Source organism: Muntiacus reevesi, chromosome 9 (assembly GCF_963930625.1).
Source record: "Muntiacus reevesi chromosome 9, mMunRee1.1, whole genome shotgun sequence".
Classification (NCBI taxonomy): Eukaryota; Metazoa; Chordata; class Mammalia; order Artiodactyla; family Cervidae; genus Muntiacus; species Muntiacus reevesi.
In genome coordinates, this window is record NC_089257.1 from 36662352 (window position 1) to 36680600 (window position 18249).

The following is an 18249-nucleotide window of genomic DNA, read 5'->3' on the forward strand; positions in this document are numbered from 1 at the left end:
AGACTGGAGCCTGAGGGGCTTCCCTGGTGGTCCAGTGGTTAAGAATCCTGCCTGTCAATGAAGGGGACATGGATTTGATCCCTGGTCCACGAAGATCCCACATGCCCTGGAGCAACTAAGCCAGTGTGCCACAACTACTAAGCCCGTGCACCACAACTCCTGAAGCCCACTCACCCTAGAGCTGGTGTTCTGCGACAAGAGAAACTGCTGCAATGAGAAGCCTGCACACCACAACTAGAGAAGCACCCTGCTCACTGCAACTAAAGAAAGCCCACACAGAGCAATAAAGACTCAGGGCAGCCAGAAATACTAATAAAGAAAAACCTGGAGCCTGAGCAGGGATCCAGGAGAACGAGAAGGGGGGGCTGGTATCATTTCTTACTCACTTGACACAGGCATTCCCTGAGGCCACCCCCAACCACAGATTTCCAGCTTCCATCTCAGTTGGCTTTCTTCCTCGCTTTTCACATCAAGGCTCCCAGCTTCACGCCACTCCCTTGGCTGCTCCACCTGGTCCTCACCTTGCCCCCTGCTTCATGTGAGACCCCAGCCCTGACCTTTCTCACCTGCCCCATCCCCACTCGGGTCCTCCCAGTCCCAGAAGTAAAGTAAAGCTGCCTCTCCTGCATCTCGGGCTAGTGCCTGCCTCACTACCCTTACCTGTTACCTCCTCCTTGCATCTCTAAAAGCCTCCATCCCTGCCTCCTCCTCCAGCTGCTACCCAAGCATGCACCCTTCACAGTGACCCTGGGAGGGTGACCACACCAACTTCAAATGCACCCCTCCTCCTGTCTCAGTTCCCACCCCGCCCCCCACCCTGGACCACCCTCAGTCCCAGCCACTGACCCCAGGACGCTTCCATTCTGGCCCTGCTAACCTCCCCTTGCTGCTCACTCTTCTCTCAGGGTTTGATTCCCCGCTTCCCTCCTCCCTTCTCCGACCAATCCATCTCTGGCTCTTTCCTGGGTCCCATCCCCTGCCCATCCCTCTCCTGGTGTTTCACACTCCTTCCCTGGGGCCGCTGACCCTCTCCTCCCTGTTTCGGGCTGTAACCTCGGGCCCAGCCCCTCTCCTGAGCTCTGACGCCTCTCACTCTCTCTCTCCTTTACCCTTCAGAGACACGATTAGCAGCCTGCCTCTCCCTCCTTTCCCCAAAGTGTTCCTGACCTCCCATCCCTGCCCCACAGCCCAAATTGGACCATCCTCTCTCCTTGTCACCCGGACTCTCAAAACGGTCCCCAGCCGGCCTCCCTGCTTTGGTCTCTTCTCCAGACAGTGACCAGGGCAAGCTCTGAAGAGCAAATTTGATCTTGCTACCCCCACCTAGACCCTCCCAGGGGTCCCCTCTGCCCTCAGCAGAGAAACCAAACTCAATGACAAATGTAACAAGTCCCTCTGCCGTCTCTCCTTCCATCTGCTTCACCTTCAAGGGGCCACTCTTCTCATCTCCATTTCACTCATGGAGAAGCCTAGACATAGAGTGGCTGATGCCCAGGCCAGGATGCATGTGTGGTTCCCAAGGAGTTTGTTGCATCAGGTCTCAAGTGTCCTATGTCCAACTTCACCTCCAGTCCTGGCAGCGGACTTTGTCCCTCTCGCCCATTCTCCACTCAATACACCTTTGGATCCAATCCCAATGTTCATTCAGCCCAGCCAGGGCCTGGATACAAGGCCCTGCCCATGTGCCCTGGACCCCTCCTTGACCATCTTTGGCAATTAATTGGGCCATAAACTTTCCTCAACAAGTCAGAGAATTTTCTCTAGATCTGGCAATGATCTTAGGTTCAACATATTCACTATCATATCGGATACAGAGCATAACAAGGCAGGCCGTTCAGTGTAACACAGGCTCTGTTGTTATTTAGTCACTAAGTCGTGTTCAATCTGTTTTCACCCCATGGACTATAGCCCACCAGGATCCTCTGTCTATGGGATTTCCCAGGCTAGAATACTGGAGTGGGTCGCCATTTCCTTCTCCAGGAAATCTTCCCAACCCAGGAATCAAACCTGCATCTCCTGCATTGGCAGGCGGATTCTTTACCACTGAGCCACTGCGGAAGCCCCAGAGGAGTGTTGGTTAGATAATATCACCGACTCAATGGAGATGAATCTGACCAGACTCCGGGAGATAGCGAAGGACAGGGGAACCTGGCATACTACAGCCCATGAGGTTGCAAAGAGTTAGACATGACTTAGCGACTGAACAACGACAAAGTTTCCTCCTGTATGCCAGGGTGGGGTGGCCCTAGCCCCTACAGTCTCACTATAAGTCAATTGATGTCATAGGGCCACTGGGGGCACGGGAAAGCTGGGGAGGAGGAACAGCAGGCAGGGCTGGGGGTCAGCTCGGTGTTCATGGGCTGGGAGGAGCGAGGCTGGATCTAAGCCAAGCCACCTCCTACCTTCAACATTCCCCCTTTGCTAATGTTCTGGTGCCCTCTGGATATAAAGGCCAAACTCAAAGCCCCACCTAATACGGCCTCTGAGGGCCCCTCCAGCTCCATCCTGTTTATCAGACACTCACAGTGAGGCTTATCATGTACTAACACTACCCTAAGCTTTGATAGAAGTTAACTCTTTTTAATCCTAATTAAACCACAATGTAGGTAGTTGTATAATCCTCACTGTACAGAGGGGGGGACCGGGGCACAGAGCAATGACAGAGTTGGTGATGGCAAAGCCAGAATTCAAACCCAGGCCATGTGGGTCCAGAGTTTGTGCTATAACTGCGCCCTCAATTTCTTCCTTCCTGTCATTCCTGCTCCTCCAAACGCACTGAACTTCTCACCCATCCCCTGCTAGTTCCCATTTTTATGCTTTTGGGCTCAACGTTCCCTCTACCTCAAGTGTCACCTTCTCAGTGAACCCGCCTCAAATCCCCTGCTCCCCTCGGCCCCACCGAATCACGCAACCTCCTCCATGTTCACGGCATGCTCTGCACACGAGGCTACTGCAGACAGCCTGGGTCTGGGATTCCTTGATGTTCAGGGCGGCTCCTCCCTGACTGTCACATCCCTGGATGCCCAGTACTTCACCTGAGACTTCATCCAGCCTAAGAATTATTGGTAAGAGATCCCCCCCCCCCCACCCCGGCAGTTCAGTGGTTAAGGCTCTGCGCTTCCAATGCAGGGGTTTCGGGTTTGATCCCTGGTTGGGGAACTAAGATCCTAGATGCCACATGGTATGACCAAAAAATTAAATAACATAGGAATAATACATAAATAGGAAAAAATAAGTAAAATTTTATTTTTAGTAATCTTTCTTTCTCTTTAAAAGAACTATTTGGTAAATGTGGAATGAGCAGAGGCAGGGGGCACAGAGAAACAAGATTCCATCCTTTACCCTCTAGAAGTTCACATTCCAGTGAGAAAACCGACCCATAAACAGCCAACATCTAAGTAGATCAGAGCCCCAAGAGAGGCACAGAGAGCCTGCAGCATCACTAACTCTGTTTGATGATGCCGTGCTCCGCGCTGGGGGAGTCGGGCAGGCTTCTCAGAGAGGTCAACTTATGTCCTGGGCCTTGAGGGATGACGCAAAGTCCAGTGGCCACGTGGGGCGCCTGCGGGCGGGAGAGCTGGGGAAAGGGCTCCAGGCTGGCAGAGGCAGGAAAGCAGGATGTATTGTGAGGGTGAACTAGTTCAGCTGAGCCTGCTGACCCCACACCAGACAGTGAGCTGCAGGAAGGTGGTGTCTACCCGCACCAAGCACATGCCTGCACGTGGTGGGCGCACAGGAAGGGTGTACTGAGAGCAGATCTCATGGGGTGCCCGACTTAAGGAAAAAATGAGAAATTTTTCATGTAAATGTAAGCATGAAAGTGAATGTTTATTTGTATTGCAATTGGGAAGGAGCTTGCAACACAGTTGAAACTTCAGAAGAAAGTAAGGTCAGAAGAATGTGGGAAGGGGGACTTCCCCGGCAGTCCAGTGGTTAAGACGCAGGGGGCACAATTCGACCCCTGGTCAGGGAACTGAGATCCTGCATGCCAAAAGACACAGCCAAAAAAAAAAAGAAGAAGAATGTGAGGAGGGTGAAGGTCCTTGGAGCAGGCACCAGGCTGACAAGGCTCTCCTTTCCTGCCTGCCCCGGGGGCTCAGATTCAATCACCCTCAGACAAGCCACCGTGACCGTGACTGTGACCGTGCCTCTGTCACACGTCGTGAGCCTCTTTGGCCGCAGAAAGGCCTGATTCTCCTGGGTCGGGAGACTTCCTCCCCAGGGAGGGTAGTTAGAGGGCGAATGTGGGCGTCTGAGGCCTGCATGCTGTTCCCCTCCTGCTGACCTTGGGCACTTGTCTCTGGGGCCTCAGGGATCACAGAGGGTCTGTGCTGAAAGCCTCCTTTTCACGCAGGCATTCTGCTCATCTGACCCCACTCTGGAGACTCTCACAGCAGGGGTGGCCAGAGAACAGCTTTGTGAGAGCCTCATTCATCTCCCAATGCGGAGGTCTCACCAGGGTGCCAGGCTCTCTGCTGGGTGCTTGTGCATGGGGGCACACAGCCTCAGAGCTGAGGCTGACCCAGTGGGTCCAGCTAGACGTGAAATACCTGATCACGGAGCCTTCAAGCCAAGCCATTCCAGACTGAAGGTGGACTTCCTGTGAGAATCCAAGGAAGGCTTCTCAGAGGAGGAGGCACTTGATTTGAAATGTTGAGCATTCATTCAACAATCATTTACTGAGCACCTACTACGTGCCAGACTACGCTAGGCTCTGAGGATACAGCAGTGAGGAGGACAGATGGGCATTTGCCCCAAAGCTTCTTCCCTTCAGGTGAGCAGGGAAATAGGAATTAACTCAGGAGGAAAGGGGAACATGGCTCCCCAGACAAGCAGGAGCAACCACATGGAAGGGAGAGATGTATCCTGCTTACGGATGAAGCTGAGAGAAGTGTGGTGTGAGGGGAGAGGGGAGTGATTGGGAGGTAAAGCTGGTGGGGTTGGCAGAGAGCAGCAACAGAGGGACTGGAACAACAGGCTAGGGACCTAGGTGTTGATCATGCTGGCTACTGGGAGCCACAGAAGGTTCTGAGCAGAGGGAGAAGTCACAAGGTTTCTTAGCAAAATAGCTTGCAAGCCCTCCAGGCACAGCCACCAGTTTCAGCTTCCTGGGGCCAACCTACCCTACCCCCACCCCTGGGTCTGGCCAGGAGAGAACACCTGCTTCTCCCCCCACCCCACCCCCCCCCACACACACACACAGCTTGGACTTTAGCCTCTGCTCACCCTTTTCCTTGTTCTCCCAGCCAGACTCTAAGGTGTACTCTGAAGAGGGATGGGGCAGAGCTCTGGGGCCAGGCCTCACAGAGAACTCCAGCTCTTCATACCATCTGCCTCTTCTGGGCTTTAAATGTCTTCATGCTATCTGGCTTCCCTACCTGTCTTTCCCATATCAATACCTGGCTTTAAAATGTCCCAGGACACCCCTCTGATAACGAATGAGAGAAGAATCAAAGGCTTCAAGGCTGCAGCCTCAGCAAAAACCTGGTGGGTTCAAGACCTGAAGCAAGACTCTAATGGAGTTCTTGGCCCTTAGGAAAAAAGTCTTAGGAATTCCCCGGTGGTCAAGGGTTATGATTCAGTGCTTTCACTATGGGGGTCCGGCCTTGATCCCTGGTTGGGGAACTGAGACCACAGTGAAGCCAAAAAAAGAGAAAACAAAGGAAAAGTACTCTCCTGCTCCTGTCTGGCTCCACCTGCCTCTTCCCATCCATTCTCCTGTGCCTTCTCTACGGGCACCAGCTACCCTGAACTTGTCTGGATTCTTCAGCAGAGCAGTGCTCTTCTCCACCTCCAGGGTTTAGTCCAGGCTGGCCTTTACAAAGATAGAACACTATCCATTCCCCAAGGTTCCCTCCTAAGCTAGCTAACCCCTATTTCTGGCCTAAGTCTGCTTGTCACTCCCTGAAGGAAACCTCTCTTAATCCCCCCAGAATAGGCCAGTGATCCCCAGAGGGGTTCTTTCAGACTCCGTGCTTTTGCGCATGGTATTTCCTCTGCCAGAAGACCTTCCCTCCATCCTCTGAAGCCTGTTGCCTGTCCAGTCTTCGCTAAGTAGCAACATCTTTATTTCCCTTTTACAGTTGAGGCACCAGAGGCTCAAAGGATCAAGTAACCTGTTCAAAGCTATATAGCTTTGCCCTAGAATGTGACAGTGATGAGTGGAAGGAATCCTGTGCCAGCTATATGGTCTTGGGAACATCACTTGGTGACATCTCTCTGCCTTTGTGGTCTCATCAGTGAAATGTACTGTACAAGGTTGGTGGTGAGGCTTACAGAAAACCTGTTACCTCCATCCTTTCCCTCCCCAGGCCAAATAATGGCTTCTACATGGCCCCTGCTGGACGTTCAACACTCAATCATGCATACATCAAAACCCTCCAAGACTAGCTCTTGCCTCGCCCTGTACGGGGAACCTGGCGCCCAGAGATAAATCAGACATAGCTCCAACTCCAAGGCTCTGGGGGAGGGATGGGGTGAGAGTACAGAATAGAAACTCAATACTATTCTCAATACAACACAATACAACACAGAAGTCTGTGTGCTGTCCCCACCTAACCTCTGCTTACCTTCTTATTTTAAAAACTGACAATGACGCCCCCTCCCCGCCCCACCCCCACCCCCGCAGAAGGGCTCTGGGAAGGAGGAAATATTAAAGAAAGACTTGCTCTTTATTTTCAAAAACTTTTTTTTCATTGCTTCCAGAAACCTTAATATTTCACGGTATTCAAGTTCATCTCACGCTGAGCCTTAGAAGCCAGAGAGGGAAAAGGATATTGTGAGGCTGTGTCCCACCAGTCTCCAGGGCTTCCCAATTCCTGAGGACTCCACTCGCCCCAGGATAACGACCCCAGTTTCCATCCTGTTCCTTTTCCCACCCCGACCCCTGTTCCTCCCCCTTGACTGTCCCACCCTCGGTCCCAGATAAGCCAGCCCTCCCCACTCCTACTTCCATCTGGGTCCCCAGGTTACCCTCTCCCCCAGTTCAACTCTTTAAAATCCGCCCAGACCCTCCATAGCCCAGTCTGCTGCCGCACCTCTCCACTTCGGCCCCTCCCTCTCCGATGTAGAGTCCACGTTCTGCTGAGTTCCGCCCTTTTCCCACTCTCGGATTGGCTCCGCTGCCCGACTGCGCGGGACCTGAGCCGGGTGGCGGTAGGGGCGGAATCTGGAGCTCGCCCCGCCCCTTGCTTGTAGCTCGGGTGGGCGGGGCCTCCTACTGACCCCGCCCCTACCGGGAGGGGCCGTGCTGGCCGGCGCTCAGGCACTAAGCAGCGCTACCTCGGCTCCGCTCGGCTCCGGCTCGGACTGCAGCTCCAGCGGGGGTGGGTGGCTGGGATGACAGCGGCGGTGGCAGCGGCTGCGGCGCGGGACTGAGCGAGCGGGGAGCGAGCCGAGGGAAGAGGAGGAAGTACAGTCGCGGCCCGGAGCTCTGGAGTCAGCTGCCGCGCCGTGGACCGCCCCATATTGCAGAGCCAGCCGAGTCCGGACCTAGAAAGACTTCCCCGCCGGCTCCGGCCGCCGCGGCTCCGCGCTCTTCGCCGGCGCCCTGCCCTACCCCGCCTGCCCCAGACCCGGGTTCCGGCGGGACGCTCCCTGCTCCGCGGTCCGGGGCGTGTGGCCCGGACGCACCGAGCTCCCGACCCAGATCCAGTACACCGGGACGGGACGCTCCTGGCCCACCATACGGCTCCAGGGTTACGGGCTCGCTCGCAGCCTTTCTGTAGCGTGTGTCGGAGCCCCCAGCCCTCCCGCCAGGGTTAAGGCGGGGTGCACCCCAGCCCCCTGATTGAGTGCAAAGGAGTCCGGACGCCTCCAGGCTCTGGTTCCCCGAAACCCGGACCTTCTGCCGCCTCTGATACGGTACTTCGGACTTAGGATCCGTGCGAAAGTCCAGGAAGCCCCGGCCTGGTCCAGAGCCCCGTGAAGGGTCCCAGGCGGGCTGGACAGTCAGACTGAGCCAGACTGGGCTGGTGCTGCGAACCGAAGCTGCCACCTTCCTGCCGCCCAGACGAGGGACTGAACGCTTGCCCCGAAGAGAACACAAGAGAGAGCCGAGAGCTGCAGGTGAGAGAGCCCCGGATGCCGAGCAGAGGCGGCCTCCGACCCCATCCTGGCAGCTCCGGGGCCACCTGCGGGTGTGCACGGGGCATTAGCTGCAGCTGGAACTGGCTAGGAGCGGGGCGCGGGAAAGGGAGGAGAAAAGGGGAGAAAATGGGCACTTATTGAGCGCCCATTGTGTGCGGGTCCGCGCCCCACCCTTGCGCAAAGGATCCCTCAAATGGCTCATTCCCACTGCGTGTGATGAAAGGTATTGTGTGCTGTTAAGAGCGCTCACAGATGGGGAAACTGAGGTTCATCAGGGTTGACTGACCCTGTTCTTTCTACTCTGGTGCTGAGACTGGGGAGGAGTGTTAGGCTGGAGAGGGAGAGGAGCAGAGAATGGAGAGGAAAAGAAAGGAAGTGCATAGCTACCAGGCAGGAGGTGGGGGGGAGGGGTCAAGGTGGGGCCACCGAGGCTTCGGAGAGCTGATCCTGAGACTGGGAGGTGGTCTCTCCTGGCCTCTTTCCCTCCCACCCCGTTGTCATGTCACATCCCAGGAGAGGTGACCCAGAGTTGAGGGCAGAAGTGGGAAGCTTAGCAGTTCCACAGCTTCCCTCCCTGACAGCTGCCCGGTCCCCTGTGTGTCAGGATCCAGTATCTCTAAGAGGCTAGGAGGTCCTGAGACGCTGCTTATCTGCTAGGAGAACACACCTTAGAGGTCCCCAAGTCAAAGCCTATCAGAGCTGAAGGAGGTGAGGCCCTCTGCACTCACCCGGCTCACATGCTTAACATTGGTAAGGGGGACACTGACGCCTGGGGACAATTGTTGAGGTCCTAAAGCAAGTGACAGGTTGAGCCAGAAGTACACTTGAGAAAAACCTTCCCAGACATCCTTTAAGGTATCCACTCCACTTCCCTGGTTAGCATCTTCTGGATGGGTGGCTGGGGTTTTCCCACCCCTGATGTAAGGTCTCAGTGACCACATGTGAGGCTGTTGTGAGAATCCATGTGGTCGGTGCTGGGGCCTGAGACAGACCAGCAGCCCCACAGCCTCTGGCCCAGACCTCCAGTCTGACCTCAGCCTCTCCTGGGCACAGAAACCTGCAAGACACCTCTGGCCCCAGAGGGCAGGGGTTTGCACAGGTTCCCAGGGTTGGGGCTGCCTGGGCGAGCGGCACAGTCCCAGGGGCTGGATTCTCCGGCAGGGGTCCTGTTGCCTCCTGTGCATAGAGAGGGGTGTTGTGAAAGAGTGCTGGGCATGGGCTCTGTGGGCTCTTGTTCTTGGTGGGGAGGGAACGTGGCCTCAATAGGAGCCCTGGTGGCCTTGGCCGGGACTAGTTAACCCCTTCTGTGCCCAGCTTCCTGGAGTCAAGGGGAAACCACCTTGGAAAGCCCCTGGGAAGTAGGGGAGGGTGGAGTGGTCAACTGAAGACTGGAAGCTCTCAGTCTCTGGGGGTGAGTGTTAGGGGGAACTGGAAGAGAAAGTGACTGAGGGGCTTGGGATTCCCACTCCCCACCTTCCCTGGGGGTTCAAATGCTCATAATAATCCCGCATCTAAACAAAGCTCCCCTTTGATGAGATAATCTCACACCTGTGATCTCATTTCATGGTGGAGTAGAAAGGATCTGGAACACAGTGAGGCAAGAGAGGCTGGGGTGCCCCCCAGGGGCCTCTTGGATGCATCCATGACTCCACGCCTCACCTGTAAAATGGAGTCAAGGCAGGTGATATGTTACCTGCTCAGAGAATAGGGCCATCACATCCAGCCCACTGTCAAGTGCTAAAGAGTGGTGTTTGCCAAGACAGGGCTTGTTACTAATGGCTACCTTGTGTGGGACACTGAGGCTCAGAAAGGTGAAACCATCTGCACCGCGTCTTTGAGTTTGCTTCAGGAACTGAGTCCTGACTGGGTGCCGGATGCCCTGGAAGGTGTCCGGATGGAGACGTTATTGTGGCGACTAGCACTCAATGAGGCGGGCTGAGCGCACGGGCAGACAGCAGTGAGTCACACCAGGCAGCAGAAATCTGCTCTGATTCCTCCCACTGGCCATGTGGTGTTGGGCAAGTCACTTCACTCCTCTGAGCCCCAGCTGCTTCTCTGTGAATTAGAACTCCTCTTTTACAAGGTTGTTGTGAGGTTTAAATAAGATATAAATATACAGCATGTGGCCAGATCGCTATTTCCTTCCCTGTAAGAAAAGGAAGCTTGAATTTTTGATCAGGAAAGCCAGAGAAATTCTCAGGCTTGCCTTGGCTAGGAATGGAGACTACTGTTGCAGGTTCACAGACCGGATTTGCTTAGCTGTAAGGATCAGGCACCCCTGGGCCACCGCCCTCATCCTATAACCCTTTAGAATCTGCTTGGGGGCCCTGGCAAGGGGGCTCTGGGTTCTGACCCCTCACCCCAGGGCTGCTGGCTCCCTTCAGGGTTGGGGGGAGTGGGTGTTCATTCCCTCTGGCCCATTGTCTGGCCTCCCTGGCCACAAAGGTGCAGTAAATAATTTATGGCTCCCCTTGCTGGGAGGCCGCTTGGAGAAATTGATTGCTCTGTGTTCAGCTGGGTTTCTGAACCCCACCAGAGGAGGCAGGTTGTTCCTGTCAGTGCTAGATCAAGTCTTAGATATGGTGGAAAGGGGCGATAGGAAGAAAGTGACCTGTTATCAACCCCAGCTCTCTTAAAGGGGGCAAGGTGGGCCTGCAGGAAACAATGGTAACCAAGCTAGACAAACACAGATCAAGCTGTTGGGCCCCTGATTCCAAATGGGTCAGGAGGGGTGTCAGGGAGAGGCTCTTGGGGACCAGAATAACCCGGAAGGCTTTTTCAAGGAGAAAGGTGTCTAGACAGGGGCTAGAGGCAACTTTCTGTAGAAATAGGGGTGTTGACATCAGTTCAAGGTTGAATTCTGGCTGTGCCACTTACTTACTGTGTGACTGAGGAAGACACCTGCCCGGCCAGGCCTCTGCTCCCTCCTCTGTGAAATGAGATTAGCTACAGGTAGCCGTGAGGTCATATATGTAAAGATGGCATGATAGGTACTTAATGAAAGAGTGCCTCGCTGTGAACGTGACCACAAGGTGGTCTAATGGTGGGAAAGATGACCTGGTGTAATAAGCAGAGAGGTGGGGAGAACTTAGAGTGGTGAGGAATCTGTGGGGTCAGAGAGGGACGTGGATGAGAGAGGTGGGTGGCCAGATGGGAGGGCCTTGAATGCCAGACAGAATTCACACTGCAGAAAGCATCACAGGGCCCCATTGAGAACCCTCTGTGACTCCTCCTTACCAGTAAGATGGAGACCAGACCTCTTTGTGCACTCAAGGTCTTGCCCACCAAAGCCACTGCGTGGACCCCCAGTCATTACTCACCACTGTTTCCTAAACACATCATGTGTGGCCCCTTTGTTTATGGGGTTCCTCCCATCGTCCCTGGGCTTCCCTGATAGCTCAAATGGTAAAAGAATCTGCCTGCAATGCAGGAGACCCAGGTTTGATCCTGGAGTCAGGAAGATCCCCTGGAGAAGGGAATGGCAACCCACTCCTGTATTCTTGCCTGGAGAAGTCCACAGCCAGATCATGGGGTCGCAGAGAGTCAGACACTGAGTGACTAACACTTTTCACTTTTCTTTCCCATTGTCCATACCATCCTCTGCTCTGCCCACTTCCCCATCAGTCAAGGCCCAATTCAGAACATAAATCCCACCCACCCCCGACCCCCCCGCCAAAAAACACTTCTAGATTACCCAAACCTCTGGTCACACTGCCTCTAAATCTTTCACACTTCATAGTAATAGTATAAACAATTCCTACCATTGTATCCCACTTTACAGTTGGTAATATGCATCCACATACTCATTTACTACTACTGTGATGGTGATATGAGCAATTGCTAATGCTCTTGAGTACTTGTTCTGAGCTAGACACAGCGCTGTTTACAGACCCTCTCATTCATAACTCCGGGAGGAAGTTACTGTTATGCCCCAGAAACTAGGGCTCAGAAAGGCTCCTGTCTTGCCCAAGGTCACACAGCGAGATGGTGGGAGAAGTCAGGAGTGCGCTGTTATCTGCGACTGAACAGACAGCACAGCAGCTCTTAGATGTCCTGCCTCTACAACTCCACCCAAGTACCTCGAGAGCAAACTGCACGTGTAAAAAGCCTGGAAAGGGTCCTTCTTCCCAGGGCTAGGGAAGGGCAGTGCTGGGGTAAACAGGGGGCCCTGGACCCCGCACTGGCTGGCTGTATGACTTGGGGTGAATCAGACCCATCTGTGGTCCAGTTTCCCCGGGTTTATGGGGAGGGGAGTGGGGTATCCGAGCTTCCAGAGCCCCAGCCTTCTGCAGTGTCCTCTGTGACCCTGGAAGGTAGGGGAGGAGACCACAGCGTCAGAGCCAGAGGATGTGGTGCGATGGGCGGCTGTGATTTTTGGCCCGGCCGCTGTCTGGACCAGCAGGCTCTGTAGTTAGCCGCTGCCTCCACCCCCCGAAGGAGGGAGGCGGCCTGGCTGCTGGAGCATGGTCATTAACTGGGCAGAGACGACCCTGTGATTGGGAGCCGGCTGGGCCAGGCCAGGTTGGCAGGGCTGGAGGCAGGCAGGCCTGCTCACAGTGGGGTCACTGGCGGGGCAGCTGGCTGAGCAGCTGCCTCTCCTCCTTTTGCAGCCTCCAGGGCAGGACCCACGAGGCACTAGAACTTTGTCAGCCAAGGCTTGCCCTTCTTCCTGTGGTGGTCGTGGGAGTGGAGCAGTGAGGAAGTGAGCCAGGCCTGAAGATGTCTCCTTCTAGAAGCTTCCAGGACTCCTCCCCTACAGATCCACAGCCCTTACTTGCCTGCTGTGGTCTGTGGATTGGGTTTACATAGGTCTGCTTCCCTTGCCAGCCAGTCAGAAGCAGATTCTCTGCCACCCAGTTCTCCCCCTGCTCCCAGAGTGCCTGGCACAGAGTGGGTACCCCTACCCCGCCCCAGGAGAGACAGTGCAAGCTGCCCCTTAGGCAAGTTACTCAATCTTTGTACCTCTGTTTCCTTCTCTGTATAAAATGGCACTGGTAATCACAGTGTTGCAGGGGTTAAATGAGACGATGGGAGGCACGTACCAGGCCTGACACACAGACTCCGTCAGCATGAGTCCCCTTGCCCGTCCCCTCAGTTGCTCCGTGATCAAGTGACTCAGTAAGAAGCTGATGGAAGAGCCCTGCCACTGAGGCTGGGAGGGAGGGTGTGCCAAGCTGCAGGAAGGGCTTTACCCAGGAGGGTGTTTTGCCACCTGGGGAGGACTCTGGCAGATTGGATTTAGAGAACTGCCATTCCCACCACCCTCCCAGTAGGTAGGCCAAATTCTAGGCAGAGGTCAGGACCAGGAGGGATGTGCAGAGACCTGGTCCTTCCCAGACCTTCACAGCAGGAATGACCCAGTTGGGAGGAGCCGTCTGGGTCCAGGTAGCAGATGCTGAGCAGAATGAATCCTTCCTTTAAGGGAAGCAGTGTTCATTTGGTCTCCCTCTCCTTCTGCACTCACACATGATTACATATTACGAAACATAACATGACTGGAGATTTTGGTTCATGGGGGGAACAGACATTCAACAAGTAAACACAGATACAAAACCTCCAAATTGTGAACACTGAGCTCCCAAGGCGGGGGCCGATCCCATGGACATTTGTGGATGGTGGTAGAGGGCAATGCTCAGATCACAGCCCAAGTACACACTTTCTAGCCATGTGACTTGGGCAAGTGATTTAACCTCTCTGGGTCTCAATTTCTCCATCTATAAAATGGGGACAGTTATAGTTGTGGTGCGGATTAAATGTATTATTCATGTAAAACACTCGGAAAAATGCCTGGCACATAATAAGCACTCAGTGAATATGTGCTGTTGTTGCCTGTATCTTGAGTACCTACCGGAGTCTGAAAGAATAGGTGCTCAGAATGGACATGTGGAATGAGTCCCAGGCACAGGGCAGCTGCCCTGGACAATGAATGAACACGCGGCCTCCTCAGGAGGGGAGCACACAGAAGCAGTGACAACACACAACGTGGCGGAGAAGGCCAGGGGCTGGGTTTGTTCAGTGCAGGGCAGAGGTGGAGTCCAGAAGGGCTTCCTGGAGGTGGTGCTCCTAGAACTGCATTGAAAAGTATCACTTAACATGCATGCACACACACGCACCATGGTATCACTGTGTAGGCAACAGTAGGCACAGGCTCAGAGAGGAGTGGTTCCTGTCCAGAAGGAGTCCCTGCCTGGCAGACCCTGGGTCTGCTGGACTCCACAGGCCTCCATCTTCCCCCTGCCCCACGCCGTCTTGCCATCTGTGACAACCTGCTGGAGGGCACCAAGGAGGCAGGTGGGAGGAAGTGTGGGCCAAAGTCTGAGAGCCTCAGCTCTTCCCAGGCCTGGGACCAAATCTCCAACAGAAAAGAATAAACAGGACTTGCTTGGAGTTCTTTTATCTTCTTGCTCCCAAAGCACACCCAAAGCAGAGGTGGTCTTCCAGCATTAATCCTACAGCTGTTTAGCTTTTGAATGAGTGAACTCTATGTAAAAGAAAAAAAGGCCATGAAGAATTTGCCTCACTGTTCCACCCAGGAGGCTCAAAGAGAAATTTTCCTTCCACTGACAAAGGAGCCAGGACCCCCCAAGTATCTTTTCAAAAGTTCACCCCAGAGGCACCCTAAAGTCAGGGTCCCCTCACACTGCCTGCACTCACAGCTGATGGTGGACCCTGAGGACACAACCTTGGCCCTTATGTTTTGCCTGGTTTTTGCCTCTCTTCTGAAATGAGGTCAGAATAACAAAGCCTTTCTTTCCTTTGTAAAGTGTGGGGTGGAAGAGGTTATAGTGAGCATCTGAGCCCATGGCTCTCAAATTTGCTGCAACACGTTAGAATCACGTTAGAATAACTTTTAGAAGTCCTGCCTGGTCCCCGCTCCACAATCTGGGGCAAGACCTACACATCAATAGCTTTTAAAGCTCCCCAGGTGATGTCAAAGCTCAACCAAGATTGAGAACCACCTGGCCACCCTCTGCAGCACGCCTCCTACCGCATCCCCAGATGATACCCGTACATACCCCAGACAAGGAGCTCATTGCTTCCAGGGTATTGCCCTCCCTGGAGAAACATGGACTGGAAAGACTTTGGAATCTGATAAACCTAGATTCCAACACCTTTCTGATCCCTGCTTGAGTGTCTTCTCTGAGCCTCAGTGTCCTCATCTGAAAACAGAAATAACATCTCTCTCTGAAAGGGCCGTAGAGACCAAATGAGGCCATGTGGTACCAGTGCAGCACTGGACGTGCCAGCAGTGTGCAGTGGGGGGTCACAGACAGTGGCAGAGCCTGCTGGACTCAGACCCTGGACTCCCACTGCATTGCTCTTTCTACGGGCCCAGCCACCTGAAGCTGGGTCTCTGAGAAGGAGGCTGGCGTGGGGAGGGATCAGCACCCAGTCTTGGGGCCCTTCCCATTCCCCTTCTCTCTAAGAGATAAGACAAGGCAGCAAGCATTTTGTCTTGCTTGGTTTTGTTTTAATGGCCCAAGAGTCAAGCTCTCCTTAACAATGAAGCCTTGTCTGAATCTGCTTGTTTTTCCAACCCGGACACCCAGTTGCACCGCCTGCTTGGGGCCCCCATCCCACCTGGGAGAACTAAAGAATGCCAGAGGTTTTCTTTTTTTTTTTTCCTTCATCTCGAGGAGGGTACCAGGGAGACATTGGAGGCCTCTGTGTGGCCCTCACCAATAATTGACCCCGTTTAAGTCAGCTGCCTCTGTTGAAAGCCAATCCAAAAAAATTATTTCGGGGTAGTTACTGGGATGGGTTTCAGAAGCAGAGAAAGTCGCATTTGAGCCTTGGCTTTTGTCACTTACTGGAAATACAACCCTGGGAGAGTCATTTCAGCTTTGCTTTTTGAGCACTGGTATTCTCTTCTGTAAAATGCGCAAATAGGAAGTGCAACCTCCTTGGGGAGGTTCTGAGAAGTGAATGAAGTGCTTGGTGTATAGTACACAGTGCCTACCGTGTCATGAGTGCTCACACTGGCCATGGCTGTCCTCACTGAACTCTGCCTCCTGCCTTCATGGCCTAGTCCTGCTCCCTGCTCCCTGCTCCCAACCTCCTCTGAGTGCTGGCCCAGGCTGAGAGAGCGGAGGTCTGCACACTTAGTAACGTGCCCCCCTGCAAACCCCTATCATGTTATCATTTGTTCCATGCACACTTAGAGTGGACTCTGAGGGGGAAAGACTGCCCAAAGGGGTCACTGGCAACAGTACCTGGTCTCCTCTGCTCTGGCCCAGCAAGGGAGGGTGTGTGAGCCCAGGGTGGGCCGCTCAGACAGCGGGGTGTGGCGAACCAGCAAACGGAGCACAGCTGCAGGGGCCGATTCCTGCCCAGGGCTGCAGGTGCCCCAGGAGGCAGCGGTCAGCTATAAGGACAGAGGCTCTGGCCTGCGGGAGAGGGACCCGGTAACCCAGGAGCCCCACTGGTGGAATAAAACTTCCACTCCTTTCCTTCCTCCAGTCTCCCATTGGGGTTTCCCACTGGGTGAACCTCCCAGAAACCAACGGCACATAACTCAACACCTCAGCCTCCAGGGGCCCCGACGCAAAGTGGGCTGGGCCCAGAGAGGCAAACAACAAACGCAAGGCTTTCAGGCAAAACCTGTGAGGTGCTCTGGACTCACCCTCCGAGGGATGCAGTTGAAGGCTCATCTTTGGTACTTGAGCTTATCCCTTACAAAGGGGATCTCAGCCCCCACCCCAGAGCATCCCATCTTTCACAATCCTCTCCGAGAGGAGTGCTGGGGGCACCCATCTTTCTGTTTCTGCCTCACCTGAGCACCCTTTGAGACTGGTGCTCAGGCCCCTGGCCGCCATGCCCACCACTTGGCCCAGCTCCGCAGCCACTGGGCCTCAGAGGATCTGGTTGTGAGTTTCCAGCCTGTGTCTCTGTCCCTTCTGGTCAGGAAACATGGAATAGTGGTTAGAACACAGGCTCTAAAACCGGACTTTCTCCTGAAATCCTGATCTGCGTCCCTGGGGGACGAACCACTGCGTCCCTTCATCTCCCTGTGCCTGGGTTTCCTCGTCTTTGAACTGGGAATAGCAGAGAGTACCTCAGAGGGTTGTTGTGAGGATTGATGAGTGAATGAATGGAAAGTGCTTGGGACGGTGCCTGGTGAGCAGGAAGTACCCAGTAAATGACGGTCTTTACCATTATCACAAATAAGACAGTGGGAGCCCAGAACTCATGATGTGGCCGGACCTTTAATTAGGGGATGGGGACCGTCACCGCCCTCAGTCTAGACTCTGCCCCGGTGACAAGGGCTGTGACCGTTCCCCACAGCCTGACCCCATTGTGGACACTTACCTGTCAGCTACCTCCCCCCTCCCCACGTCCTCCCTCGCAAATCACATCCTGTGAGAAGTGGCCTCTCATTCTATTAAGACTCAGTGTCCGAGAACAGTCACCAGTCCCGCACAGATACCAAGGGATGACCGTAATCAAATAACTGATTTTAATGTGATAAATGTTCTAAGAGGATGTTTAGGGTGTTTTGAAAATCAAAATGGATATTTGGTTTTTTTTTGCTTGGGAATAAATGGCTTATTTGTCAGGGAAAAAAAAGTAGTTGTTTGAGATGTCCCCAAGTTCTACCACCAAGTCTGCATGAAGATCTGGGAGGAAGAAGACTTGGGTGTCGCCGCCCTGGAGAAGCCCCAAGGCTGGGGTGGCAGGGAACGGTTAGGGTATGGGTCAAGTCTCTTCCTCATGGGGCAGGTCAAGCAACTCTGAGCAGGATACAAGCAAAAACACAGGAGCTCGGAAGAGAATGAGAGAAACTGGGGGCTTCATGGAGAAGGAGGCATTTGAAATGAATCTTAAAAGACAGGCTAGGAACTCTACTGGTCTGAATTGGGTGGGAAGGGTGTTTTAGGAAGAAGAAGCGTAAGGCATGGAGGCATGGCCCTAGGGGCTGCAGCAAGCAGAGCACAAGGCAGACACTTTGGGGTAGAATGATGCTCCAGGGTGGAATGATGCTCTGGCAACACACATGGCTTCTGGAATCAGACAGACATGGCTTTGAATCCCGGCTCAGCTTCTTATTGAATTATTTCTTATTTTTTGACTGTGGGCAAGTGGCCTGGCTGCTCTCACCCTCTGTTTCCCCAGCAGGGGAACAGGGCTAAGCCTTCCCAGGGCCCGGCAGTGACTCGCAGA

At 54.1% G+C, this 18249-nt stretch overlaps 1 protein-coding gene across 2 annotated transcripts in view; it reads left to right on the forward strand.

The window, feature by feature from the left end:
* The first annotated feature begins 7268 nt into the window (after window positions 1-7268).
* The window catches only part of GDPD5 (glycerophosphodiester phosphodiesterase domain containing 5), an 86578-nt gene continuing 75597 nt past the window's right edge, over window positions 7269-18249 (forward strand). For both annotated transcript variants that reach the window (XM_065944024.1, XM_065944025.1), the window contains exon 1: window positions 7269-8067. The gene's annotated coding sequence lies outside the window, so the exon portion shown is untranslated. The remainder of the gene's footprint in view (window positions 8068-18249) is intronic.